Source organism: Podarcis tiliguerta (assembly GCF_965153285.1).
Source record: "Podarcis tiliguerta genome assembly, chromosome: 4".
Classification (NCBI taxonomy): Eukaryota; Metazoa; Chordata; class Lepidosauria; order Squamata; family Lacertidae; genus Podarcis; species Podarcis tiliguerta.
This window is the reverse complement of record NC_139537.1, coordinates 17,892,669-17,920,303: the sequence shown is the minus strand read 5'-3', so window position 1 is coordinate 17,920,303 and position 27,635 is coordinate 17,892,669. Positions and strand designations below refer to the sequence as shown.

The 27,635-nt window shown below is 43.5% G+C and overlaps 1 protein-coding gene across 4 annotated transcripts in view; it reads right to left on the bottom strand.

Annotated features, from left to right (window-relative positions):
* CNTN5 (contactin 5) overlaps nucleotides 1-27,635 on the bottom strand; it is a 661,907-nt gene that overhangs the window by 322,747 nt on the left and 311,525 nt on the right. The gene's annotated exons all lie outside the window — the stretch shown is intronic.

Sequence of the window (27,635 nt, the reverse complement as noted above, 5' to 3'; positions counted from 1 at the left end):
TTAGGCCCCTCTGCTCCACAGAACGGTTGTTAGATATCTCTTCACTGAAGCTTCCTGTTATGAGATAGGTCTCCTGGCACCTGAATATCTCCCCTGACTGTTTTGAAGGAGGCAGGCATGAGAGCCTGGGGAAAGTGACACTGTAACATACACAGTTGTTATTCCCAACAAGAGGCCTATGTATTTTTCACCATCAAAGGCTACTAGCCTGTTAGAATTCCTGCTCCGTGATTGCAGTCATGGGATTGTTGTCTTTCACATGACTCCACAGAGTGGGAAATGACGGAGACAGGATGTTTGTGTTACTGCGTTCCATGAAGTGGGACTATTGTCCTTTGTTTTTTTTCTGCTTTGTTGTCTGATGCTAGAGAGAGAGGGAGCCATGTTGCAGTGCTCCGTGTGTGTTTATATGTAAATAAAGTAGATTAGCCAAAATGCTGAGCTGCTGAGGTCTGTCACGCCTGATGTGCAAACTCTGCTGATCCCTAAGTGTGTTGGTTGGCATCGGTCGCTGTGATGTTCATGCAGAAGAAAGCTTATGAAGCTCCCGAGTGAAAGACCAGGAGGGAGAGAACATGCCAGTCGGGCATGTGTCTCTGCCAGGGTCCTACTCGAGTGTAGGCTGAACTCCTGACATAGCCATGATGGCTGTGCTCTGCCTCCACAGCTGGAGGAAGTACTGCTTCTAAATACCAATTGCTGGAAACCACAGGAGGGGAGAGGGCTCTTGTACTCAGGTCTTACATAGACATACATTTCCCATAGGCCAGGGGCATAGGAAGGGGAGCGGGGTGGTCTGCCATGGGTGTCATCCTTGAGGGGGGTGACAAAATCCCTCCTGGGTGGATTGCCGCGCCACCCCCTGGGCGCCAATCGCCAGGCCAATTGCCCCCAATGGGCACCAACTGCTGTGCCGATCGCCCCCAAATGGCATCAATTGCTGCGATTATCAGTGCCTCCGTGGCGCACCGCATATGTGCCGCTCTGGGTGCCCAAACGGCTAGCTCCGCCACTGCTGTAGGCATCTGCTTGGCCACTGTGAGAACAGGATGCTGGTCTAGGTAGGCCATTGGCCTGATCCAGCAGGTTCTTATTTACAGGTTCCAAATTAAGATTTATTTCTTTAGAAATAAAAGCAGTGAAGTCTGTGGGTGGTATTCAACTAAGTCAGAGGAAATGGACGGACTTAACTTAAACCCATTGCTCAGAGGAGACCCATTGCAACCAATGGATGCCGATTACTTAAGCCAATTCATTTCAGTGGGTCTACCCTGGCATGCCATGACGTTATATCCACGTAAGACTGATTGCAGGGGACAGTACAATATTAGTGAATTTCTTTCAGCTTCCTTTAGAATTCCCTTCAGCAGAAACCTCGTCAAATTCACCCGTATCTCCGCAGGAAAATTCTGCTAGCAGCTCTATACCTGCTCCGGGCACAAATTACAATGCCTGTCTTGGAGATTACATATCCAGAACCTTTTAGTATTCCAGCTGCCTTGCTGGACAAGATGCTTTACAGAGATTGAAGCAGACGAGTCCAATGGGAGACTAATGCAGTGGCTAATGCAATGTAGCTAGAAACACACTGAGCTGGTAATGAGAGAATAAATGTGAAAAATCAACAGAGCAGCAGAGGAATGAGAACCCTGCGCTGTCTTTCACCTGTTCGTGTACGAGGGTCGGCTTTATTTGTCAAATCAATGTTATTCTGTCGTGAATGGCACAACTCCTATTTACTTCAAGGGGAACATGGAGCAAACCAGCTGGGTGCCTACAAACAGCGGAGAGGCAGAGTTTAGTATTAATGTGCTTGTTTCGCACAAAGAGCACCTATCTTCCTGCATCAAGGCACAAACTTGATCTAACGAAAAAGCTACTGGGGGTGCCCTTTATTTTACGCTTAGAACTTCACTGAAATTGTATGTTGTGTATGCTATAGCTTAATTAGCATCCAAACAACAAACTCTGCTTTTTATAGGCAAGTGGAATCAGGTTGACTCGTGAACAAGCTTTTGGGTTCTTTAAAAAAGAAAAGGAAAGGAAAGAAAAGAAAAGAAAAGAAAGGTTGGTTTTATTGTGCAGTTAAACATAGAGGAAACCTAACCTATGAAATTGCTGAATTTCTCCTATAAGTTGATTAAAATTCTGGATCCAGTTGATGAATTGCAACTAGACCATCTTAAATCTTTCTCCGGTATTTTGAAAGTTTTACGTTGACATCTGATGCATTTAGCCATATAGTCTACACATCCCATTATGAATGCAGGAAAGCATCAAAGAACTCTCTGTCTCCAGTCATACAGTTCAGTTTTAATTTCATTAAAGCAAATTGATTGCAAGCTAGTTTACATTTTAAGACAGCAGGGGCAGTAAATTTTATTCTAACTGATTGGAATATATGATCTAACAAAACCAAGGGAAGACCACCTGCTGTTGTGAACATATGAGTTATTAAGTCAACTTGCTATATCTCAACTGCCGTCCATAAAAGAATTTATGTTAAATATGCCCTGAATTTTAAAAGTCGCAATTAAAAGGAAACAGTCCGTTGTGAGTTAGCTAATGTCTGCAGATGAAATGATATCATGCAGTAGGGGAATTCTGCAAGCATTTATAAGTGATATATTTCTGGGACTGTCCAGGATGAAATGGATTACATTTATTTCCTGATACTCCACCACAGCTCTGAAAAACCATTGTCTCGATCACTCAGGAGTGCTACCCTTTGTTGCCGAATGAGAGGGGTAGTGGTAAAAAGTGCAAGGGCCTCATCATGTCACCCCCTATAAGACGATCATTCTGAAAAGCAGCATATTACTTTTTCAGATGACTAAGAACTCCTGCTATATTTATGTATTTATTAAAACTATTTATGGCCTGCCTTTCAGGATACAAATCCTTCCAAGGTGTTGTTGAAGAAAAGCAAAATTATTTCCTTTATCTGAACTACTAGTTAATGCATGTGTTACTTTAAACTACCTGAGGGCCAACACTAACTGACTAAGTTAGCTGCACCCCTAAAAGATGAGCCATTTTTGTTTGTTGATCTCTCCAGACAAGATGTCTGCTACTTTCTCTCTTTCATCTCCACTCACCCTATAAATAGTTCCTGCATTAATAAAGCCTTTGAACTCCAGGCACTGTCAGAGATTAGCCCTATCTAATTCACCCTAGCTGCAATGTCTGCTAATATGTGGCTTAGAAGAAACACCAAAATACAGTGGTACCACAGGATGCGAACGGGATCCGTTCCAGAGCCCTGTTCGCACCCTGAAGTGAACGCATCCCGCGACTGCACATCTGTGCGTGCGCAGGTTGCGATTCGCCGCTTCCGCGCATGCGCATGACGTCATTTTGACCGTCTGCGCATGTGCGAGCGGCGAAACCCGGAAGTAACGCGCTCAGCCTGAAGCAACTTCAACCCGAGGTATGACTGTACATTTCTAGAAGACCACAACAAATAATAAAAACATAAAAGGCCCCAAGATTCATTTCCCCCTGTGTAGTTGGTGGTATAATGGACCTAGAGGGTGAGGTAAGGGTCAAACTTGAGCAGACCCTGTGGTGGTCCTCACGTTCCTCCCCTCACTATCTGGATAATTTTTTAAATAAATGAATAAACCACATATCGCCACAGAATTGCCACCAAGAGAAGCAAAACTGACAGATCCTTCCATTCCTAGTGTTGATGTCAGGCTTCAGGGAATCTGATCCCTCCCACGGGGGCAGCCATCCCTCTTAGAAGAGAAGAGTTTGGATTTGATATCCCGCCTTTCACTCCCTTTAAGGAGTCTCAAAGCGGCTAACATTCTCCTTTCCCTTCCTCCCCCACAACAAACTCTCTGTGAGGTGAGTGAGGCTGAGAGACTTCAGAGAAGTGCGACTAGCCCAAGGTCACCCAGCAGCTGCATGTGGAGGAGCAGGGAAGCGAACCCGGTTCCCCAGATTATGAGACTACCGCTCTTAACCACTACACCACACTGGCTCTCTAGATAAAGGAATTGCTCCGAGTAAAGTCCCCCCCCCCCCCGTCTCTCCAATTATATGTCATCCCTGTGTCAGTGGATCTGTACTTTCTGCCTCTGAGTTTTCTGTTTTACTACTCTCAATGCTTGCCTGGTTCTGGGAGAGGGCTTGGGTTGGGAATGCTTTCTAAAGACACATTGAGTCTGTCAGCTGTCTCTCCCCTGGTGTTTCCTCCTGCGACTCCTCTCCCAATATTTTCCAGCTTCTCCCTTCTCTGCAGCCTCTGACCTTCTGCAAACCACTGTTGTAAATCTATACTGTCCTCTTCTTGGGAAGGTACTGGAAGATGGGGGCGGTCCCCACATTTCCTCCTCAGTCCAATCCCTGACAGTTGACTAATAAACTATCCATTTCCCAAGTCTCATTGAATGTCTTGTATCTGTCTTGTGCTGCAATTCGAATTTATACCTGCACTTGATATACAAATAGGGATTCATGTCCAGAAATCTCTCTCTCTCTGTGTGTGTGTGTGTGCGTGTGAAGTGAAGTGAAGTCATCTCTTTTGCTGAATCAGGACATTTAGCTTCACATTCCAAAATGAAAGCTGCCAAAAGATCTACCAGTGATAGACTTTGGTTAAGGGGAAATAGTTTTCCACAAAAGGTTAAAATTGTATGTATTATGCTGTAAGGACAGTCTGTGAAATTATTTCACTTAAAAATATCTTTAAATTATTCAAATCAGCCTACAGACTTGACGTAAGTTATAAAAACACACATGTCATGTAAAGTGATCACAGGAATGATTAACCAGAGCTTGCATATCAATCAAAGCAGCCTATTTTAAAAACAACACCTCTTTGCATTTTAGCCCATTGGATAGAATGACTAATCTATTTGTTCCATCAATACCAAAGACTATGACGTTAGAAATAACAGAATCTCAGTAAAACTAATTAACAGAAATCTTTGCCACTTGGCATAATAATGCTTCCTGAATCTAAAGTTTGACTTGCAATTTCACTTTATTATTGCAAGAAGACATAGTTGCCGGTTCACGTACTCCAGGGTTTACCCCCAAGTATTAAAGCAATACTTTGACTGCATAAGAAAGGCTTAGATCCAAATTTAGATATTGGCTCCATTGCAATTAAATTCATCATCACTATGGCCAATAGACCTGAAATAAACCGTATTTTACACCAAAATCTTAAATACAAAACAAGTCTAATGTAGTCACAGGAGCTCAGTTATACACATAATAACAAATAACTTCAGGTGAGCCCCTGCCCTAGAAATAATCATTCAAGCTTCACGTTGTTAATTGTCTTTTTATTCTCACGGTCACAGACAGAAGAACCGTCATACCTTGGAAGTCGAACGGAATCCGTTCCAAAGTCCATTCAACTTCCAAAATGTTCAGAAACCAAAGCACGGCTTCTGATTGGCTGCAAGAAGCTCCTGCAGCCAATCAGAAGCTGTGGAAGACACGGATTTTCGGCTTCCAAAAATAGTTCGCAAATCGGAACAGTCACTTCTGGGTTTGTGGCGTTCAGGAACCAAAATGTTCCAGAACTAAGCAGTTCGAAAACCAAGGTACGACTGTATCATAAAGTGCCCCTTGTTTGGTTGCAGAACAACCACTGCCTCTTAAAATTGTGCATACAAATACCCAGTGCTTTTTTCTTTAAAAATGTTTAGGGGTACTCTAATTTTACCTCAAGAAAATCACCATTTTATAATTCAAATTGGGGGAAAGTACAAATCGGACAAAAGTACAAAGATTCACAAAATATTTAGGGGTATGTGTACCCCTGCGTCCCCTCCAAAAAACACACACACTGCAAATACCCCAATAGTCCAGAACAGGGCTGAGGAACCCCTTCTTCCTCATTTTACGAGGAACCTTATTTTCCTCTTCCCTCCCTGTCTCTTTTCCCTTACGTGTTGTGGCTTTTCCCCAGTTTGTAATACTGTGGGGAGGGGCTGTCTTGTTTCAATGGGAGTCTTTTAGGGCTAAAAAGCAGTGGAACAAATGCTCACCATTATCATCAATACCACCACCCCCAGTTACTGATGTAAATCGTCACTCGCTCCTTCTTCCCTGGCGAGAGGAAAACACATTTTGTGGGTCACTTCAGGTGGCAAAATGTCTTGGCTCAGACAGCTTTTGCCTCAGCATCTCCACATCTGTATAGGACAGGGGTCAGCAAACTTTTTCAGCAGGGGGCCGCTCCACTGGCCCTCAGACCTTGTGGAGGGGCCAGACTATATTTGGGGGGGGGGGGATGAATGAATTCCTATGCCCCACAAATAACCCAGAGATGCATTTTAAATAAAAGGACACATTCTACTCATGTAAAAACATGCTGATTCCTGGACCGTCCGTAGGCCAGATTTAGAAGGCGAATGGGCTGGATCCGGCCCCCGGGCCTTAGTTTGCCTACCCATGGTATAGGAAGTCCTTGCCTCAGAATCACTCTCTAAGGTGTCTGAGGGTGGAGGCATGATGGCTAATATCAACCGTTTTTAAAGCAGTAAATTGGAGGGGGGTGTTAAAATCTCTGCCCATTTAGGCACTTTCAGAGACCAGGTTTCAGGGGCCACCTTATCATTGCATCTAATGAATTACAGACAATTTACTATTTATTTAAAAATATGCATAATGAATACTACTGTATTTCAATGATACAGATCATATGGCTCCTAGGGCAGAAAAAGAATGCTGATCAATGGCTGTTAGCTAGGGTTTGAGCAGTGTATTCTGATTATATCCTTAGGCACTCGCACACACTTATTTAACTGAACTGTGCCATAGATATTTAAATAATAAAAAATAAATAAATATTGGTGACTTTTAAAGTAGATCGCAAATTCATTGTTATGCCTCTATTTTTTTATTTTGATACCACAAAATTTCCATTAATAGCATGCTGGGAGAACTAGGAATAGTTTTTATTTTATTTTTTGTAATTTTACAGTTTCTCATTTCTTAACCATCAGGCAAGCACCGTGAGTGCCATGATTAATTCTGTGTCTTTAGTAAAGCTTATCTCCCTAGAGACAGGGCGATAAATTATTTACAGTGCTATATATTTTGCACAGATGAGTAATATTTCTATTTGATATCTCTAAATACTAGCAGGGATTGAACAGCTTCTGGAAACCAGCTGCTGAAGTTGCTCTCGTCCTAAAGTGGGACTGCTCTCTGCAAATCAGCTGTTTTGTTAGGGGATTCAACATGACAGTCCCTCCAAATAACAATTTGGAACCTTGGATACTCTCCTGTCACCAAGAGTTCTTAGTTTCCAGACTGCTGATTGGCACTTCCTGGGTTGTTTTGGGGATCAAACACATTAAATGGCATGCAGTCGAACCAACTGTAAAATTCTGCTCTTACTGAAGCTTTGAACTGGACACCTGAAGACTTGCAAACTGGTCAGAGTTGGGCAACCCTAGGCAGTTTGCAGCTAGGAAATCTGTCTGTCTATGCAACTGGCAACCAAAATTGTTAAGTTGTGGGTGAACATATCAGACGACACAGCGATTCTTCAAACAGCTCTTGTTTATTCACAGGCCAGAACAGAACTGAACTGAAGGGTTCACCAGCCTGCTTATATAGAGCTCCAGTACAACGTAACTGTAACAACTTTCTGAAACTATCCAATCACTGAACGTCACTTTCAATCCCTTATTTGCATATGTGGACCTGAGTGAAAATTATCTACAGTATCCCCCTACTGGCCCAGGGTGAGAACTTCAGTACATAACAAAAATGATCAAGGGGGATGGAGCGAGTCCCCTCTGAAGGAAGGTTCCAGCATTTGGGACATCTTGGTTTAGAGAAAAGGCAAGCGAGAGGTGACATAATAGAAGTTTATAAAAGTATGCGGGGCACGGAGACAGAAATGCTTTTCTCTCTCCCTCTCATAATGCTAGACCTTCACGCACCCCAACATGTTGAGTCCCAAAACTGGGATGGATGTCTTCCCTTCTGTGCTCCCACACAAGTCATGTGACCTGTACAAAATCACAGGGCCCCAAAGACATACTTTTGGGGGGGCTGTGCTCTAACACAAAAGCACGGTGCCCAAAAACACATTTTGGGCCTCGCGTGAGATCGCAGGTCCGAATAAGTGCTTTTTGAGGGGATGAGGTCACAGCACAAAATGGCAGCACCCAAAATGGCCACTGTGCCCTCATGTGGGGGAAAAACAAGGATGTCCTGGTTTTACCAGGACACTTGCAGGGTATGGAATTTTTGGACACCCAATAAAGAATGTTAGAAAATTCAGGACAGATAAAATAAGAGTAGTCCTTCATGCAACATGGTTAAATTATGGAACTTGCTTCCACAAGAAGTGGTGATGCTCAGGGCCAGATTTAGGTTTGATGGGGCCCTAAGCTACTGAAGGTAATGGGGCCCTTTATATGTCCAGCTGTCCTTTGTCAACAACAAATTGTCGCTGTTTTTGTGTTGAATATATGCTATATGGTAATTTATGGACCTAATAGATATCTAAAGCCACTTGCACATAACAAAACACTGTTGCTGTGTGTAGGTTTTATTTTATTCGTTTTTTTATTTTATATTTTGGAAATGTACATCCAGTGGTTTTTTCCTTTAATTTTTTTTTTTTTGGGGGGGGGGGGGAAAGAGTGGGTCCCTAAGCTATAGCTTGTTTAGCTTACTCATAAATCCGGCACTGATGATGCTCACATTCTTAGATTGCTTTGCAGAAGGATTAGACACTGATGGCTATGATCTGCATCTAAATACCAGTTGCTGGAAATGACAGGGAGAACCATCTTGTGATTGGATCCTGCTTGTGACAGAGGTTGCTGGACTAGATGGGTCCCTGGCCTGATCCAGCAGAGATCTTCTGATGTTCTCCTGACCATTGGGAGGAGCACTCCACAGGCAGGGAGCTTTGTCACACAAAGACCAAGACCCTCAATTTCACAGCCTTTGAATGTGGAAATGAAACTTCAGAAAGTTTCCTTCTACCAGCTTTAGTAGTATTGTATACCTGACGGCAGCTTGGTATTGACCGTGATTTTCCCTCCTCCTACAGTGGAAGATTAGCTGGCACATTAAATACGTTGACTTTAGAAATGTCAAAAAAGACAGTAATTTGAATGTACCACAGAGCAATTAATGAGCTGACTTGGGCAAAAGAAAATATTTTGAATGTGAAGAAAATTGAGGCTTAATAAGATCTTAGCAATGACTCTTCAAGCAGGTAAGGAAATTAGACCATCTTCCAATTACAGTTCTTGAATCTCCAGCAAAAGTAGAATTTCATTTTTATTTAATCATAACTAATATAGCATTTTGCCCTTTCAGGAATTTTTTGATTATCTAGCACAAATATAAAATGTAAATAGCCAAAGACTAAGCAGCTGTTCCATGAAAAAAGAATAATGACAATGTCTTATAGCTTTTTGTGTCTGTGCGGAATGGATTTTAAATTAGATTTTTTTATTTATTTATTACTGATCTTCATCTAAATTTGGAGGGCCAAATTCATTACCCATGCTCTTCTTGAAATCTGATTTGGGAACAGCTTCTGCTCACAGTGGACTTAACATGTAACATTCAACAAGTATGCAGTCTGTGAGCCTATGCGCACAGTAGTTGAGACGTACAAACCAGTACACTCCTTCACACAACAACTTGTGCATGTGCAAATAGCATCTTGTACCTATGATTGGTGTGATGTGCGAAGAAGCCTTATGTGTGGGTTTTAGGAGGGGTAATGGATGTGCTTTTCTAGTTGTCTCTCTAAAGCCAGCATTAGAACAGGGCACCAAACTACAGATCTTTCTACTCCGGTTGAAAACTGCAAGTTAAAAATGAATTCTGGTGGGCTGTTTTAATGGGGGGACAGGGGGCATTTACACAATTGTGCAATTTTGCATGTGTGTGTGTGTTTGTGTGCATGCACGCATGCGCGCGCGCGCACACACACACACACACATTATTTCCAGGGCATTGGTGTGAGGATGGAGTAGTTCGAACCAATGAATAAAGAAAAGCTATTTTGGGGGGCAATCTTATGGCAAGGTCTGCAAGGATGGGCAGCTTATGGTGTAGTACAGGAATTCCCAAGAGACTGCGATCTACTACCAGTATATTTAAAAAAACCTAGCAGTGATCTATCCATTGTCACTGGAGGGAGGAGGATCATGCGTTTTTTACGGGGGAGTGCCCAGAGTCATTGAGCTTTCGGGAGCGGGGAAAGCGTGTTCTCCTTCATGGAGAGCACGTGTTGCGGTGGGGTCTACTGAGCCACCCCTCTGTTACCAGGCAGGGTCTCTAAAGATGGCCTGGGGCAGTGATTGGTTCACTGGGTTGCTGGGGTAAAAGTTATGTTGCAATTTTGGTGGGAGGGGTAAAAGGTTTCAATACTCTGCACGCAGCCTTGTACTTTCTCTTTTGCTGCGTGCAACGGATCACCTGCCCACCAGCCCTAGAGTAAGGGGTTGTTGCGTTGACCTTGCTATGCCTGTCATGGGGTCGTCTGCCTTTGAGCAGGGGCCTGGTAGGAATTTTTCCACCTGGCAAATTGGCTGGCTGGGTGGGTTTTGCCTACTGCGTAGCAAATCGTCACAACTTGTAAGGTTGTGGTTAGGCATTGGTTATAAATCTGGTGGAGGAGGGGTTAGGATAGGCTGTGCCTGCCCCTCCATGGTTGCTGCAGAAAGGGAATTCCGTTAAAGGAATCCTGGGGCTTGCCATCTTTTCGTCCAATCCCTGGAATGGGACTAGGGCCGGCAAGCCTTCGGGGAGCAGGCAGGTGAGAGTTGAGGGTCTGTGACTCAGCTCCAATTCCTCCCCAACTTGCTTTCCCCCACACTGTCTTTCAGTGGTACCCAGAAGTCAGTTCTGTCCCCAGGCGGGGGGACAGATAGTCTTAACCAATGCCTAAACAACCACTCACGGTTTGTGTTTGAATAAAGTTGTGGCCAAAATCATGCCAAAATTCTTTAAAAAAAATTACATGTCTGTTGTGAGTTATTTGGGGGGTGGATTGGGGACCTCGACACACAATGACAAAAAACGCTCACCAGAAAACCCAGCCCTGACAATCACATGCAGTGCAGAAGAAGAAGAAGAAGAAGAAGAAGAAGAAGAAGAAGAAGAAGAAGTCACCCCAACCACTCTGGGTGGCTTCCAACCACATATTAAAAACAATACAGGGTCAGACATTAAAAACTTCCCTAAACAGGGCTGCCTTCAGGTATCTTCTAAAAGTTGTCTAGCTCTTTATCTCCTTGACATCTGATGGGAGGGCGTTCCACAGGGCGGGTGCCACTACCAAGAATGCCCTCTGCCTGGTTCCCTGTAACTTGGCTTCTCACAGTGAGGGAACCGCCAGAAGGCCCTTGGCGCTGGACCTCAGCAAACATTACTTCTGCTTGCTCCCTTGTCCAGCTTTCACTGCTGCTGTGGCGCCAGCGAAGGGACCTAGCGCTGGGAGCAGGGGGCAGCGACACTCCTAGCCCATGATCAAACAGGATCCCGCTATCTACCACAATCACCCAGGTGATCTACCTGTCGATCGCGGTCGACCGGTTGGACATGTCTGATGTAGTGAATCTGCAGCTCAATTGACTGCTTCCATCTCAGCATGAAGTTCACAATCCTTGCTCAGTCAAAGATGTTCCAGCGCAACTTGTTCAGCTCAGCATAGCCAGGGCTCAGCCTGGCTGAAGGACATTTCTGGGGTGAGATGAGGATGGGACCAGAGAGGAGGCACATAGGCTGTGCAGTTCAGTCAGGTAACCTGAGCACTATTTGACAGGTTTGTTTTCCCTCTGCCAGACTTAGGCGGAAGCAGCTGCTGAACAGGGTTTGGGTCTGGGACTCAGCTATACAGCTGCAAATACAGTGGTACCTCAGGTTAAGTACTTAATTTGTTCCGGAGGTCCGTTCTTAACCTGAAACTGTTCTTATCCTGAAGCACCACTTTAGCTAAGGGGGCCTCCTGATGCCGCCGCATGATTTCTGTTCTCATCCTGAAGCAAAGTTCTTAACCCGAGGTACTATTTCTGGGTTAGCAGAGTCTGTAACCTGAAGCGTATGTAACCTGAAGCGTATGTAACCGAAGGTACCACTGTAAAAAGGTTTTAGTGTGTTTTAATTGCAATACACAATGTGACAATGGATGGCGGTGGTGAGTCCTATGAAAAATTCATTTTTTAAAAAAAATCATTTTTTTTTTCAAAAAGCATTTTCAGAACATGTGTGTAGATTCTACCTGGGTGTAACTTCATGCTGGCTGGCTTAATTTACACCAGCTTGCTTTATGCCAGCTTCTTCTGCATCGGATTGCTCCCTGAGTGTGTAGGAGGTAAAGGGCAGAAAAAGGAGCTTGAATCGCCTGTCACCAGGCATGAAAAATCCTCAAAGAAGCCAGAAGTGTTTTTACTGTGCATTGTAGGAAGTGATATAAATAGAAAGGAGTGTAAGTTGTTTTTATATGCAACAATGGCAGCAAGAATGTTATTGGCCCAAAAATGGAAGCAAGAAGAACTACCGACAAAAGAAGAATGGAGGACGAAACTAATGGACTATGCAGAATTGGATAAACTAACAGGAAGGATTCGAAACTGGCGGGACCAGAGACTCACGGAAGACTGGAGTAAATTTACAGACTATTTGAAAACTATTTGTGATGATCAGACTACGTTTGTAGGTTTGCAAGAAGTTTTGTGAGGAGTATTATTGGAATTATTGCAAAAATGGATAAGGGGGAGGATGGTTAGTTCAAATAGTTAAAGGCAATATGAATTTAAGAAATGCATAAGAAGTGGCCAAAACGGTGGATCATCAGAGGTGCTGATGGAAGTCTAAAAAAATGATTAACTAAGTGATGAAGTTTTGTGGTATGTATCATAATTTATATGTTAAAATTAATAAAATTAATAAATTTTATATATATATATATATATATATATATATATATATATATATATATCCTCAAAGTAATAGTGCCACTGTATTCTGCTCTGGTCAGACCTCACCTGGAGTACTGTGTCCAGTTCTGGGCACCACAGTTCAAGAAGGACACTGACAAACTGGAACGTGTCCAGAGGAGGGCAACCAAAATGGTCAAAGGCCTGGAAACGATGCCTTATGAGGAACGGCTAAGGGAGCTGGGCATGTTTAGCCTGGAGAAGAGGAGGTTAAGGGGTGATATGATAGCCATGTTCAAATATATAAAAGGATGTCACATAGAGAAGGAGGGAGAAAGGTTGTTTTCTGCTGCTCCAGAGAACCGGACACGGAGCAATGGATCCAAACTACAAGAAAGAAGATTCCACCTAAACATTAGGAAGAACTTCCTGACAGTAAGAGCTGTTCGACAGTGGAATTTGCTGCCAAGGAGTGTGGTGGAGTCTCCTTCTTTGGAGGTCTTTAAGCAGAGGCTTGACAACCATATGTCAGGAGTGCTCTGATGGTGTTTCCTGCTTGGCAGGGGGTTGGAATCGATGGCCCCTGTGGTCTCTTCCAACTCTATGATTCTATGATTCTATTCTGAAACCGTTTAATCTTGGTTAAATCAATTTTATTTTGGAGCTAAATAAAGACACCTCCAAAAAAATAATAGTCCTGACATTATTAGTTCCCTAGGGCACTTCACTAACCAAGTTCAGTAAAACTGAACTGAAGCAGAATCTTGCATGCAATACTAATCCCAACTCACTTAGAGCTGCTACTTTGTTCTGTGATGTGCAAAGTGGCCTGTTCTTTGATGTGGTGTGGTCTCGACTCCTCTATGCACTATGCTGGAGACATCTAAAGGGCTAGATTTGGCCTCCGGGCTTTATATTTGCCACCCCTGGTCCAAATCTTCATAATTCTGCCAATAGGTCTACTGCTGAATTCTAATTTTATTCACAAAAACATGACCTTCATTGTACGAAGATAATTGGTACCATGATTTAAGACAGTAAGTCTATTATTTGGATTCTGAACTGTCTTTTTTTGACTGGTTAATGCAACAGGGATTTATTACAGTGACAGAGCAAACCAGATTTATGAAAGCAACAATTTCCTATGTTCTTTCTATCCCTTTCTTTCTTGATATGGATATAATTTAATCTTATCATACTTTTTTATCTTTCCATTAAGTCGGAGATTTAAAGATGTAGCCCCACCAACCCCAGGAGTCAAGAAGAGGTTTTTCTATCTTCTTCTGTCTGAGACAACTTTTATGAGTTGCTGCTTCGTCTTAAATCTCTCTCTGTTGTGAAGGTGGAGGGTTCTCTGCATTTGTCTTTGTGAAATTATATTTCTTGGCTAATCAGAGTTCTTGGAAAGCGGGAAATACTTTACATTTATGAAATCAGCACGCAGAGGCAAACATTTCTTTAGGATATTTAAAAAATAGCCTTCTCCAACTTAGTGTCCGCTAGATGTTTTTGGACTGCACTTCCCATCATCCCTCAGCATTGTCCATGGTAGCAGGGGCTGATGGGAAATGTAGTCCATCTTTTGACAGCGCTGGGTTAAAGATGGCTTGTACAGAGCTTCTGATGCACATGCTGCTGTAGGGGTAAAAGTTCTATGGATGTCTTCCATTGCATGTGCTGATGTGCTTGCCATCGAATTATACTGAATATTGATCCAGAGTAGATTCCAGCGTATAGTTAGCAGATTAACAACTTCAACACATTGCAGGATTCCCTCAAAAAACAGACGAGAGGCAATTACCGTATTTTTTGCTCTATAAGACTCACTTTTTCCCTCCTAAAAAGTAAGGGGAAATGTGTGTGCGTCTTATGGAGCGAATGCAGGCTGCGCAGCTATCCCAGAAGCCAGAACAGCAAGAGGGATTGCTGCTTTCACTCCGCAGCGATCCCTCTTGCTGTTCTGGCTTCTGAGATTCAGAATATTTTTTTTCTTGTTTTCCTTCTCCAAAAACTAGGTGCGTCTTGTGGTCTGGTGCATCTTATAGAGCGATAAATACAGTATATTTCATCCAGCAGAGCTTTACTGTTGTTGTGCTCATGCTCTTCTTGTGAGGTTGAGAAATCTGGCTGGCCACTGTGAGAACATGATGTTGGACTTGGGACACAGCTACATTAGTAAAAAAAAACCACCAGCGTTTTGAATGCATTATAAACATGCAACAGCAGATGGCGATGGAGAGCAAAAAAAAAATTCTTAGCGATTTTCCATAGTGTTTTTTTCTTTTGTTATAAGGAGTTAATTTCTGGCTTGTTTATAGTAGTTTTTCCCCTGTGCGTAGATCCACCCTAGGTGTACCTTTGGCCAGAAACAACACGGTCCTTCTACTGTTTGTATGCTTGATTCATTGTAAATAATGATCTCTGTTCTCAGTGGGGCTCACTTCCTAGAAAGTGTGTTTAGGATTGCAGCTTTAGTCCCTGGGAGTTGATCTTTTGTGCTTTCCGAAGGGATTCCAGTCGCTTCTGTTTAACTTGATTCTCTGACAGTGACATGATTGCAGACGCTTTTGGCTGCTTGTTTTGCATCTGCTCTTGCTATCATTCACTGGCTGGCCAAGATATTTCCCTTAGATTGCAGACAGAGAATTTTTTTTTTCAGGATTGCAGGTAGTGTGATAGAAATGTATTCTTCCCTGTGGTGCATATACTCATTTGTTCTGTCCCACTGTCATCTCTGATCAAACTGGTCCAACAGTCTTTTGAAGCGCTACACATAAACCTATGAATAAAGATAAAAATGTGGGCACACCATAGAGAACGAGAGCTCTTTCGCAAGACTCGCAATTCTCTTTTGATAGTCTATTTTCATCACAGGAGAGCTTTTGTGCCCCTCTGTCAGTGATCCACTGGGCTGGAGCAATATCTCTGATACGAAGAGCCTGTTTGATCGGGCCAATGACATATCTAGTCCAGCATCCTGTTCTCACAGTGGCCAACCAGATGCCTGGGGAAATCCTGCAAACTGCAGATGCGTGGAGCAGCATCCTACCCACCTGTGATTCCCAAAAACAGGTATTCAGAGGCATGCCACCTCTGACAGTGGAGGTAGAACATAGCCATTGTGCCTAGTAACCATTGATAGCTTTCTTTTGTTTCTCAATTTGACTGTTTTACATGGGGTTTTTTTTAATGTAATGTGGTATTTTATGCATTGTGACTTGCAGTTACAGAGGTACCTAGGGTTACAGATGCTTCAGGTTACAGACGCTTCAGGTTACAGACTTCGCTAACCCAGAAATAGTACCTCGGGTTAAGAACTTTGCTTCAGGATGAGAACAGAAATTGCACGGCAGCAGCGGGAGGCCCCATTAGCTAAAGTGGTGCTTCAGGTTAAGAACAGTTTCAGGTTAAGAACGGACCTCCGGAACAAATTAAGTTCTTAACCCGAGGTACCACTGTATTTTCATTTATCATAGTTCAGTAATTATTTGTTGTCATTGTTAAGAGTGAATTCCTGCTTAATTATTATTTGCTGGTGTTTTGAGAGTTTATTTTATTGTGTACCGTTATGTTCTAATAAATTATTGACTATTACTTTATTTGACATAAAGTCGTTCCATTTTAAAGTTATGTTTTAGCATGACTTTTTGTTTTGGATTAGGTTTAGTCTATGGGGTGTGTGTTCTTTGTTGTGTATTTTGCTGCAGTATAACCGCTTTGCGTATAGTAATATAGAAAGCCGGTATACAAACTAAAAGTGAAATGAAAATGAAATGAAAATATCCTCCGTGATTTTGCCTAATCCTTTTTTAAAGCCGTCCAGGTGAGCGGTTTGGAATCTGTCAGAGTGAGCTCCATAGTTTAACTGCATGCTGTGTGAAGAAGTAATTTCTTTTGCCTGTCCTGAATATTCCAACGTTCAGCGTCATTGGATGCCCATGGGCTCTGTTGTTAGAAGAGAGGGAGAAAAGCTTCTCTAGTCACTTCCTCCATGCCATGCCATGCCATGCCATGCCATGCCATGCCACTTGTCTTTTCTCTAAAGTCTGAAGTGGCGTGGCCCTTCCTCAAAGGGGAGCAGACCTCCAAGTGTCCTTATTTTTCAGGAACAGTCCCAGATTTACAGAATCTGCCCCAGTTTCTGATTTGATCCAGGAAAGTCCCACGTTTCCTTAAAGGTAAAGGGACCTCTGACCATTAGGTCCAGTCGTGGCCGACTCTGGGGTTGTGGCACTCATCTCACTTTACTGGCCGAGGGAGCCGGCGTACAGCTTCCAGGTCATGAGGCCAGCATGACTAAGCCACTTCTGGCAAACCAGAGCAGTGCACGGAAATGCTGTTTACCTTCCCGCTGGTGTGGTACCTATTTATCTACTTGCACTTTGATGTGCTTTTGAACTGCTAGGTTGGTAGGAGCAGGGACCGAGCAATGGGAGCTCACCCCATCACAGGGATTCGAACCACCAACCTTCTGATCGGCAAGTCCTAGGCTCTGTGGTTTAACCCACAGTCCCTATTTTGATTTGAGAAATGGTGTAGGGTATGGAGTTATCCAACCCAGTCAGATGGGCAGGGTATAAATACAGTGGTACCTCTGGTGCGAATGGGATCCGTTCCGGAGCCCCGTTCGCAACCTGAGCAGAACGCAACCCATGTCTGCGCATGCACAGGTCACGATTCACCACTTCTGCGCATGCGCACGACATCATTTTGAGCATCTGTGCATGCGCGAGCGGCGAAACTCCAACGTAACCCTTTCTGGTACTTCCAGGTCGTCTCGGGATGCAACCTAAAAACGCTCAACCTGAAGGAAACGCAACACGAGGGATGACTGTAATAAAATTCATTTCTCCCCATTTTCATTGGAGAAATGTTGGAGGGTATGGGGGAGTTCAGTGCCCCCCCCTCACTGAATCACATGTTTTCCTCCATGCAGACATGGAGGAGAGGAAGAACTTACTGATACGATCACAGTGTATAGGGTTGCAATGGCACATATGAGAGTAAGTCAATACAATAACAAATCTATGAAGTCTACTCTTTTAAAGGGAGGCTTTCTCTGAGATACAGGCAGCTGTGCTGCCAAGAGGAATTAAATGCTTAGGATGCGCACTGTTCAGGATTATCAGGCCTTTTCACACTGCTGCGCTTAACGGGGGGAAAGCTACCCATCACAACACTCTGCTGAGCAACACAGTTACTAGACACGGTATTTTAAGGAGCCAAGTGAGAGCACAGCCTCCCACAGCACTAGCTCTGAAGAATAGAAGCATACTTATCCAGACAGAGCAGTAAACTAACGTTCTCCACTTTATTTACCTCTGTTGATCTCAGAACGGTGCCTGGTTAGATCAAACATAGCTTAATCAAGGAAATGTGCCATAGAACCATCCAGTTAAAAGCCATGTGAGGGCTTTCTTTCTTTTACCTGTCTATGTCTCAAGTACAGCATCTCCGATAAATGTATGTTTAATCTTCTGGTTCTACTAAACCAGGGATGGGCAACTTCTCTCTCTCCCCCTCCCCACCCCAGCCTTTGAGATGCAGTTGGACTCTATTGGGTTGCCCACTGGGCCTGGTAAGATGGAAAGTACGGAGGCCAACAGCAGGGGGAGCCAGAGCCCCATATAGGCAGAGACAACTTCTTCTAGGTCCCCCCTCTTGCCTCTCCCTATTGAGTTCCACAAGGATTGAGAAACTGACAGCCAATACCACCTCCAGGCTGGTTGTAAATAAGAAGGCAGGCAAGTGGGGACCGTCTGAAGGCAGGCTGAGGTTCATGGGGCAGTGTGCCATTCACTCTAATGGACCAGCCCCCACTTGCTGTGTTGCAATATAGAGCCTCATTCTCAATGTAACTCTTTTACCTTTGGTGGAGGGTGACAGGTTAGCAAGGGGTGCAGGGAAGTGTTTTTGAGCATTCAACTGCAATGCTCAAAGAGCTTCCTGCACATCGTGGAGACCGTGGATAGACAAAAGTTTTTCTTCCTCTCTCTCACTAGAACCCATGGACATCCTATGAAGGAAAGAGAATGAAAACAGATACCCGATTCCAGAAGTGCCACCCCACACTTTGTCTGATATAATGGCTTAAATCAGCTTGGCTCTTTAAACTAGGCCAAGCTGTGGTGTCTTAAGTTCCTGCAACCAGGAATGGTCATAGAAGGATGAAGACATTTTTCAGGGCAGACATACGTTTTTCTCCTCTGCAGCACTTAGGAAAATGAGACCCAGAGATCCTTGGGAAAGGACCAGAGGACTGTTTTTAGCAGCAGGCTACTGAGTCGAAGGGGTCAGGCTTGATGAATTAAAGCAATGACACCTCAGTGCTAGCCCTGAGCTTGAATGCTATCATTTCGTGCTCTGCGCTGAGATGAAAATGGCCTCGCCTTTGGTGTGTTTCAGCTGCACTTCCTCCAGATAAATCCTGGCGGTGTTCAGTACAGATTCCAGTTGACACTTCAGCTCCTTTTGGAAACCGCTCTAAAAACTCAGTTAAGAAAAGGAAGGGCAGCATTGCAAGAAGCTGAGACTGAGGTTCTAAATGTATCACTCTTCTTTTTATCTAGCTCACCACTGGCTTCCTTTATCTTTCTGTATTAAGTTTAAGCTCCTTTATCAATACAAGACTCTCTCTGTGGTCTTGCTTCACCTCTTCTCATTGCTTTCTCTATATTCTCCCCCTCTTAATCTTCATCCCGCTAATACTACTAGCCTGTCTAGGGAAAACTCCTTAGGGAGCAATCCTGTACACAGAAGAAGCTGGCACAAAGCAAGCAGGCATAATTTAAGCTGGTGTAGAGTTACGCCAGAACCAAACTCCATTCAGCAGCATGGCTACTGCAGGCTGAGCTGATCTAAGCCTGAAAGAGGGAAAGCGGGCCTTTAAAATTGTGTTTGAGACACACCATCTTTTTCATTGGGTTGACCTAATGTCAATAGGCAAGGAGTACCAGAGGAGGGACGCGGGTGGCGCTGTGGGTTAAACCACAGAGCCTAGGACTTGCCGATCAGAAGGTCGGCAGTTCGAATCCCCACAACAGGGTGAGCTCCCGTTGCTCAGTCCCTCTTCCTGCCAACCTAGCAGTTCAAAGCACATCAAAGTGCAAGTAGATAAATAGGTACTGCTCTGGCGGGAAGGTAAACGGCGTTTCCGTGCGCTGCTCTGGTTCGCCAGAAGCGGCTTAGTCATGCTGGACACATGACCAGCCACATGAGCTGTACGCCGGCTTCCTTGGCCAATAAAGCGAGATGAGTGCCGCAACCCCAGAGTTGGTCACGACTGGACCTAATGGTCAGGGTCCCTTTATCTTTTACCAGAGGGTTAGTTCTGCCATGCTGAAAGATTGCTTATTTTGGTACAAGGCCCCCACTATATTTAGGAGAAAATGGCCCTTCCTTTGTCATCACTGAGATCTTGGAGCAGTCAGAGGTCGGCATAACCATCCAAGGGTTTGCCAAAACATTGAACACTTTTTAAGGCACGTGCCTGGATAGTTCAGTTGGCTAGCACATGGTGCTGATGACGCCAAGGTTGCAGGTCCGATCTCCATATGGGACAACTGCATTGCACGGGGCTGAATGAGATGATCTTCAGGGTCCCTTCCAACTCTATGATTCTGTGATGGCTTGTGGATGCTTTCCTATCAAGCCTACCTACCCAATGACAGGTGGCCTCATTTCATGAGTGCATTTCCCACTGGACTGGGCAGTGTGTGTGTGTATGTAGAAATTTACATAAACTGCATATGCTGGACACAAGAAAAGTGGACAGAAGGAGCAGCAAAAGGCAAAGAAACTGACTCTTGCCTGTTGCGGGAGGCATGCATATTGGATGGGGTTTGGTTAATGACTTTTTGATTCTTTAGGCAACAAATTTCTACGCTGGCAGGGAACTGCTAAGGATCTGAATACTGCATGTTGGGCAGGTTTTGGGAGGCAATCAGAGGTTCTCCTGTCAGTTGCGCTCCAAGCCTCCAACTTGCCAGATGGAGGGGAAGGGATTTAATAAGAGAGACGGAAATTCTTTTTCCCATCAGCAGCTGTAGGTCAGAATAGCAGGCAGGGTGCTGAAACTTGCGTTAGTTGTACACGTGTTCATCTCTTAAGGGCAATTTTTGTATTGCTGTTTAAGTGGCTTGACCGGCTGTTCAGAGGCGGCCTGCTGTTTCCGATTTGCAGTATCCAACTCGGGGGGCCCAGAACAGATGTCTGTACATGAGGATCCTTGGTCTGAAGAAACTGCTGTGTTTATTTAAAAGCCAGGAGTGGAATATAGGGCCAAGAGTAGTAAAGTACATTAATTTTTTTTTTTTTTAAAAAAGACAATTTTATAAGCTTTCTGTCCTTGTTTCTCAATTTGATCCTGTTGCATGGTTTTGTATGTATTGTGGTATTTTATGCACTTTGATTTGCTGTCATTTTTATTGATCATAGTTTAGTAAATAATAATAATAATAATAATAATAATAACAACAACAGCAGCAGCAACAACAACAACAACAACAACAATAAATTTATTCGCTGTCCATCTGACTGGGTTGCTCCAGCCACTCTGGGTGGCTTCCACCAAATTAAACACATTAAGCACTGTAAAACATTAAAAACTTCCCTATACAGGACTGCCTTCAGATGTTTTCTAAAAGTCAGATAGTTTTTTATTTCTTTGACATCTGATGGGAGGGTGTTCTACAAGGCGAGCACGACTACCAAGAAGGCCCAATTTTTTTAATTGTAATTGTTAAGAGTGAGTTTCTGTTTAATTGTGAGTTGCTCATACTTTGAGAGTTAATTTTATTGTGTGCTATTATAGTCTAACGGACTATAGAATATAACTTTATTTGGTATCAGTTGTTTATTTTAAAGTTATGTTTTTACCATGACTTTTTGCATTGGATCAGATTGTTATAAGGCGTATGATCTTCGTTGTATATTTTGCTGTTTCTTCGGCTTTCAAACCACCTTCGGGATAGTTAAATAGAAAAAGCAGTATACAAATTAAAAGTGAAAATGAAATTAAATTTTCTCTTATGAGCATTCCTAAATCTCCATCCTATATCTCACTCCTGGCTTTTCACAAAAACACAAGATCTAAAACCTTTAAAACTTACGGATTTTGCTGATGCTCTGGTAGTTTGGCTTTGTGGGTTATAGATTCATTCGTAGGAATATTGGGAGCTGACTTATTCTGAGTCAGACTACCAGCCCATCTTGCTTAGTTTCATCTACACTGACTGGCAATAGCTCTCTGGGCATTTAGACAGGAACCTCTCCTAGTCCTATCTGAGATGTTGCAGACCCTCCAAGTGCAGTGGCATAGCGTGGGTTGTCAGCACCCGGGGCAAGGCAAGTAATTTGCGCCCCCTAACCCGTGGATTTGTGCCCCCTAACCTGTGGATTTGCGCCCCCTAACCCTAACCCCCAGATGTTGCGCCCGGTGCATCCGGCCCCCCCTGCACCCCCCACGCTATGCCACTGTCCAAGTGAGTGTCCCTATTTTCCAGGGACAGTCCCAGATTTACAGAAGCCGTTCCAGTTTCTGATTTGATCCCAGAATGTCCTCCTTTTCCTTAGGATGTCCTTATTTTCATTGGAGAAATGTTGGCGGGTATGGACTTCTGAGACCCCTGAGCCAAGGAGTTAAATGACTAGACAACCTTTGGAAGACATCTGAAGACAGCCCTGTATAGGGACATTTTTTAACATTTAATGTTTTATTACGTTTTTATATATGCTCGAAGCTGCCCAGAGTGCCTGGGGCAACCCAGTCAGATGGGCGGAGTATAAATAGTAAAAAAATGTTTGTTGTTGTTGTTAAATAGGGTGTCCCTATCTTCATCAGAGGGACGCGGGTGGCGCTGTGGGTTAAAAGCACAGAGCCTAGGGCTTGCCGATCAGAAGGTCGACGGTTCAGATCCCCGCAACAGGGTGAGCTCCCGTTGCTCAGTCCCAGCTCCTGCCAACCTAGCTGTTGCAAATAGATAAATAGGTACCGCTCCGGCGGGAAGGTAAACGGCGTTTCCGTGCGCTGCTCTGGTTCGCCAGAAGCGGCTTAGTCATGCTGGCCACATGACCTGGAAGCTGTACGCCAGCTCCCCCAGCCAATAAAGCGAGATGAGTGCTGCAACCCCAGAATCGTCCGTGACTGGACCTAACGGTCAGAGGTCCCTCTACCTATCTTCATCAGAGAAATGTTGGAGGGTATGATGTTGGGGATTGAACCAGATGTAAGGCAGATGTTCTACCACTGAACCAAAGCCCTTCTCTCCCCCCCAAAAGGTCATTTATTATTATTTTAAGCATTTTAATCCTGCTACAATGTACAGCAAGATATCCAATTGGATTAAGATGCATGAAAGGTGTTTTAAAGCATCACGCAACATTTAGAAATATTAAGGACATGTTAAAACTCAGAAACAATGCTTTAAAAAGAAGGATACAAAAAGTAGTATTAGAAATGCCTCTCCCCATATTATCCAGCTTGGACCATGTGATCATCATCTGAAGCCCTTCTTCATGTGCCTCCCCTGCAAGAAGTCCGTAGGGCAGCAACATGAGAATGGGCCTTTTCTGCACCACGCAAAAACATTCATAGAATCATAGAGTTGGAAGAGACCATAAGGGCCATTGAGTCCAACCCCCTGCCAAGCAGGAAACACCATCAGAGCACTCCTGACATATGGTTGTCAAGCCTCTGCTTAAAGACCTCCAAAGAAGGAGACTCCACCACACTCCTTGGCAGCAAATTCCACTGTCGAACAGCTCTTACTGTCAGGAAGTTCTTCCTCTTCTCCTGGGCCTTTGGCTAATTAAACAATCTATAGCATATGGGGAGGATTGCTCTTGTTTGTTACTATGTTATGCATTTTTGAGTTTTTACATTGTAAACAGCCCTGTGATCTTTGGATGAAGGACAGTATGGGGGTGGGGGAGTGAAATAGAGAAACATGGCCTGCCCATGTACAGTGGTACCTCGGGTTACACACACTTCAGGTTACATACGCTTCAGGTAACAGACTCCGCTAACCCAGAAATAGTGCTTCAGGTTAAGAACTTTGCTTCAGGATGAGAACAGAAATCGTGCTCCAGTGGCGCGGCAGCAGCGGGAGGCCCCATTAGCTAAAGTGGTGCCAGTTTCAGATTAAGTACGGACCTCCGGAACGAATTAAGTACTTAACCCGAGGTACCACTGTATTAAGATTCCTGAAAGGATATAATGCAATCAGAAAAAGTTATACAACGGCCACCTACTTCCTGTTCTGATGTCATCAGGGACAGGAAGTTCTAGGGACTCAAAATGTTATTCAGCCTAGGGTCTTCTAACCTTTCGTTCCTATGCATAATAGAAGAATTTCCCTCCCTTCCCACAATACTCTCATGACCTCAACATTGAAATGCTGCCTCCAAACACGGCCAGCAATTAGTGTCCACGTCCGCCGCACAACAATCCAGAATAGTGCAGTCAAGAATACTGAAAGCTAAAATGCTAAAGCGTCTGGCTTAGTGGACCATGTGGAACGCAAATCGATAGGAGAAAGCATTTTCAGGCAGGCAAGCGTGGTTCAGTGACTGAGGTAACACAACAACACGTGTGTAATTGTAGAGTAATGTGATCAAATGTCAAAAGGGACAAAGCCAACAGTACATTGTTAGAATTACCTTGACAACCAGCCCGATCCCATCAGCTTTGAATTCAATTACGTTTCAGCCAGGAAAAATATATTCCGTCCCACAAAGCCAACATTTTGGCACATTCTAGCATGACCAATAAGAGAGAATGAGCTGGTGCTATGCAGAAACAGTATAAGTTAAGTTTGATTCCTAATGGCAGGGCTTAGCGGGGGACGTTTAATCCACATCCCCCAATAAACCATGCTTACTGCACAAGGCAAAAACATTCTTCTTCTACCAGGCCTCTGGCTACTTAAACTCTGGTCTTAAAACTGTATTGGTGTGGGGGGGGGGATATTGTTTTGTTTGCTACTGTGTTATGTATCTTTGTGTTTTTATATTGTAAAGTGCCCTGTGATTCTTGGATGAAATAGAGAAATAATAATAATAATAATAATAATAATAATAATTCCCTTTAAATCTCCAGATTATCAGCAAATGCTGCCATTCCCTACTATGGGACATAGTAAAAAAATTACAGCAAAAGCAAAGTCTGCCCTCCATTCTCCTTGACACAGTTCTCCAAAGGCGTTTCTAACCCCTTCAGGGATCTATGAACTATATAAACCTACCCACTGAAAGTTCTCTGCCTGTCATCATGATGGGCATTGTGTGTGTGTAAATATATGCCCACACATGCATTTACACACAACATTTTCACATTTAAAAAACGATGTATAATAAGCATATTGCTATTCTCAAAGCAGGAAGATATAACAAAACATACCTAGACGTAGCTATATAAACACTTATGTATCAGGCATCGCTTTATTTTCCAGTAGCTGGATATTTTTCTTGAGTCTTCGTATACTAGTACATCACAAAAGGGTTGTATCCTTCTCCTCCCTTTTCTCCCCTGCGCCCTCTGTGTGGTCTGAACAGTCCCCTACTCCTCCACAACCAGACAACCATTTTGAGGGTTTGCAAGGCATAGCTGTCAACGTTTCCCCCTTTTTAAGGGAAATTCCCTTATTCCAAATAGGATTTCTCGCAAGAAAAGGGAAAAGTTTGCAAGGGCTTGGAGGGGACAGGAGCAGGAGAGTAAGTTCTGTTGCATGAGAGGATCAATAGTGGTTCCCCAATAGCTGCTAAGACCAAGATTTTTGCCATTTTTTATTATAAGTCAACTGTCAGTTTGCATTTCTTAGTGCAGAAAGGATTGATCTGATGTGTAGAGATCTTTCCTATTCTACTTAATTCAGGAGGGTTCTGGAAGCTTCTCTGTATGAAAGAAACAAGCAGAAGGTTCATGATGTTTGGGTTATACCTTCAGAGAAGTTGAGTACAGCTGGCTTAAACTGGTTCTCTTATCTCTTTCAGTCAAGGTCCTGCTGACTATAATAATAGGCCAGAAGGAGCCTGGGTTTCACTTTCTCTTTCCATCTCTCTTCTGATGAGTTGTTCTGTACATAGTATGCTTAGTGTTAAGGTTTAGACTTATTATAAGTTATTGTAAGTTTAAGTCAAGTCTGGTGCAACTGGATTTCTTATGGACAGTGCCTATCCTGGATGTATTGGATTTGTGACCATTATGCCCATTTGCCTCCAGTAGCAGTAAAGCTCTGATGAATGAAATATTAATTGTCTCTGGTCTATTTCTGGGGAATCCTGCAACGTGTTTACGTTTTTACTCTGCTAAATATATGTTGGGATCTGCTGTGGGTCAATATTGAGTAGAATTTTAATGACATCAACATGGCCACGGTTGCCCTTTGTGTGGCAAGTGGAACAATCCTAGTTACAGAAACCTGGCATAACTAACACTGGTTTATGTTCCCCCTATTCCAAGCTCAGCTCCAGAGGAATTTGAATTTTGCCAGCTAAGTTCCACCGAGTTGTTAGGTCATGAGACCAAGCTGAAAGGGGTGTAGATTACTTGTGCCTCTCCTCGCTCTGTGGCCCCCTTGCCACACCCCTAGACTCCATCAAATGATTGACAGGTGATTGACAGCCCCACCCACCTGTCAAATTTGCCCTTTGAGGCTAGGATCTGATAAGGATCTGTCTCGCAGAACCAAAAGAGGTTCTCATCCACCGTTTTATAAGGAAAGCTATATTTCTAGCATAACAGATAGCAAGGCATAGTGCCGCAAATTACTTCATGCAAATGTTCAAAATGTGAACGCCATTTGTTGGGGTAAATGCAATGCGCAGTAACACTGAAGCAAACATTATTTTTATACAATAATCTCCTTTAGCAAAGCTGCAATAAATCTGGGGATCTAGTCAATGAATTAAATGGGATAACACAGACCTCAGTGAATACCTGGCAGGAATCAATAGGAATTGCAAACTAAAAGGCAGAACAGGTATTTAATTTTAAACAGCATTCCTAGTTGACTGACTAATGCTTCCTGTGTGATTCTTCAAAATAATACTCTGATTAGCATTTCATTTCAAATGCTGTGCAATATTGTTTTGTAATGCTAATTCTGTTTCTCTCTCTTTTTGACGGTTTACATTTCAAAGGGGCTTTGTCGCCTCCGCTGTATACGGCGTGCAGCCGCTGCTAACAGTATATGGAATTTCTCAGCCTTAAAAATAAATGATTATGGGCCAAACTACAAGAAACGTTGGAGACCCATGATGGGATCGCCTAATACTTAGCTATTTTTAGCTTAGCATATACCACTGATTTCCCTTCTTTCTGCCCACATGTTTGGGCCCTATCAGAAGTGCTTTGTAGAGTACAACTGATAAGGCCATACAAAACATCAGCAGCGGTAATGTATTGTACTGATTAGTCAAAACATTTATTCCCACTTGTGTAATAAATAGGCATGCATCTAGTTACTAAGTCAAAAACAGGTGTGCACAAGAATGAGGAGGTAATGAACAGGAAGGAAGGGACTCTGATGGGATAGAGGTATGAGGAAACTTCAGGAAACATTGGGACTCAAATAAAATGAGGTGAGCCCCAAGTCTCCAGGTTGCATACCTGTGGAACACATCACTTCATTTGAATACGTAAACTACTACAGACATCCAACGTACTCCAAAATTGGCCATAAACATTACACTTATCGTACGTATATGAGAGTAAGGCCCTGTGAAGTACTATATTTCTGCAGCTTA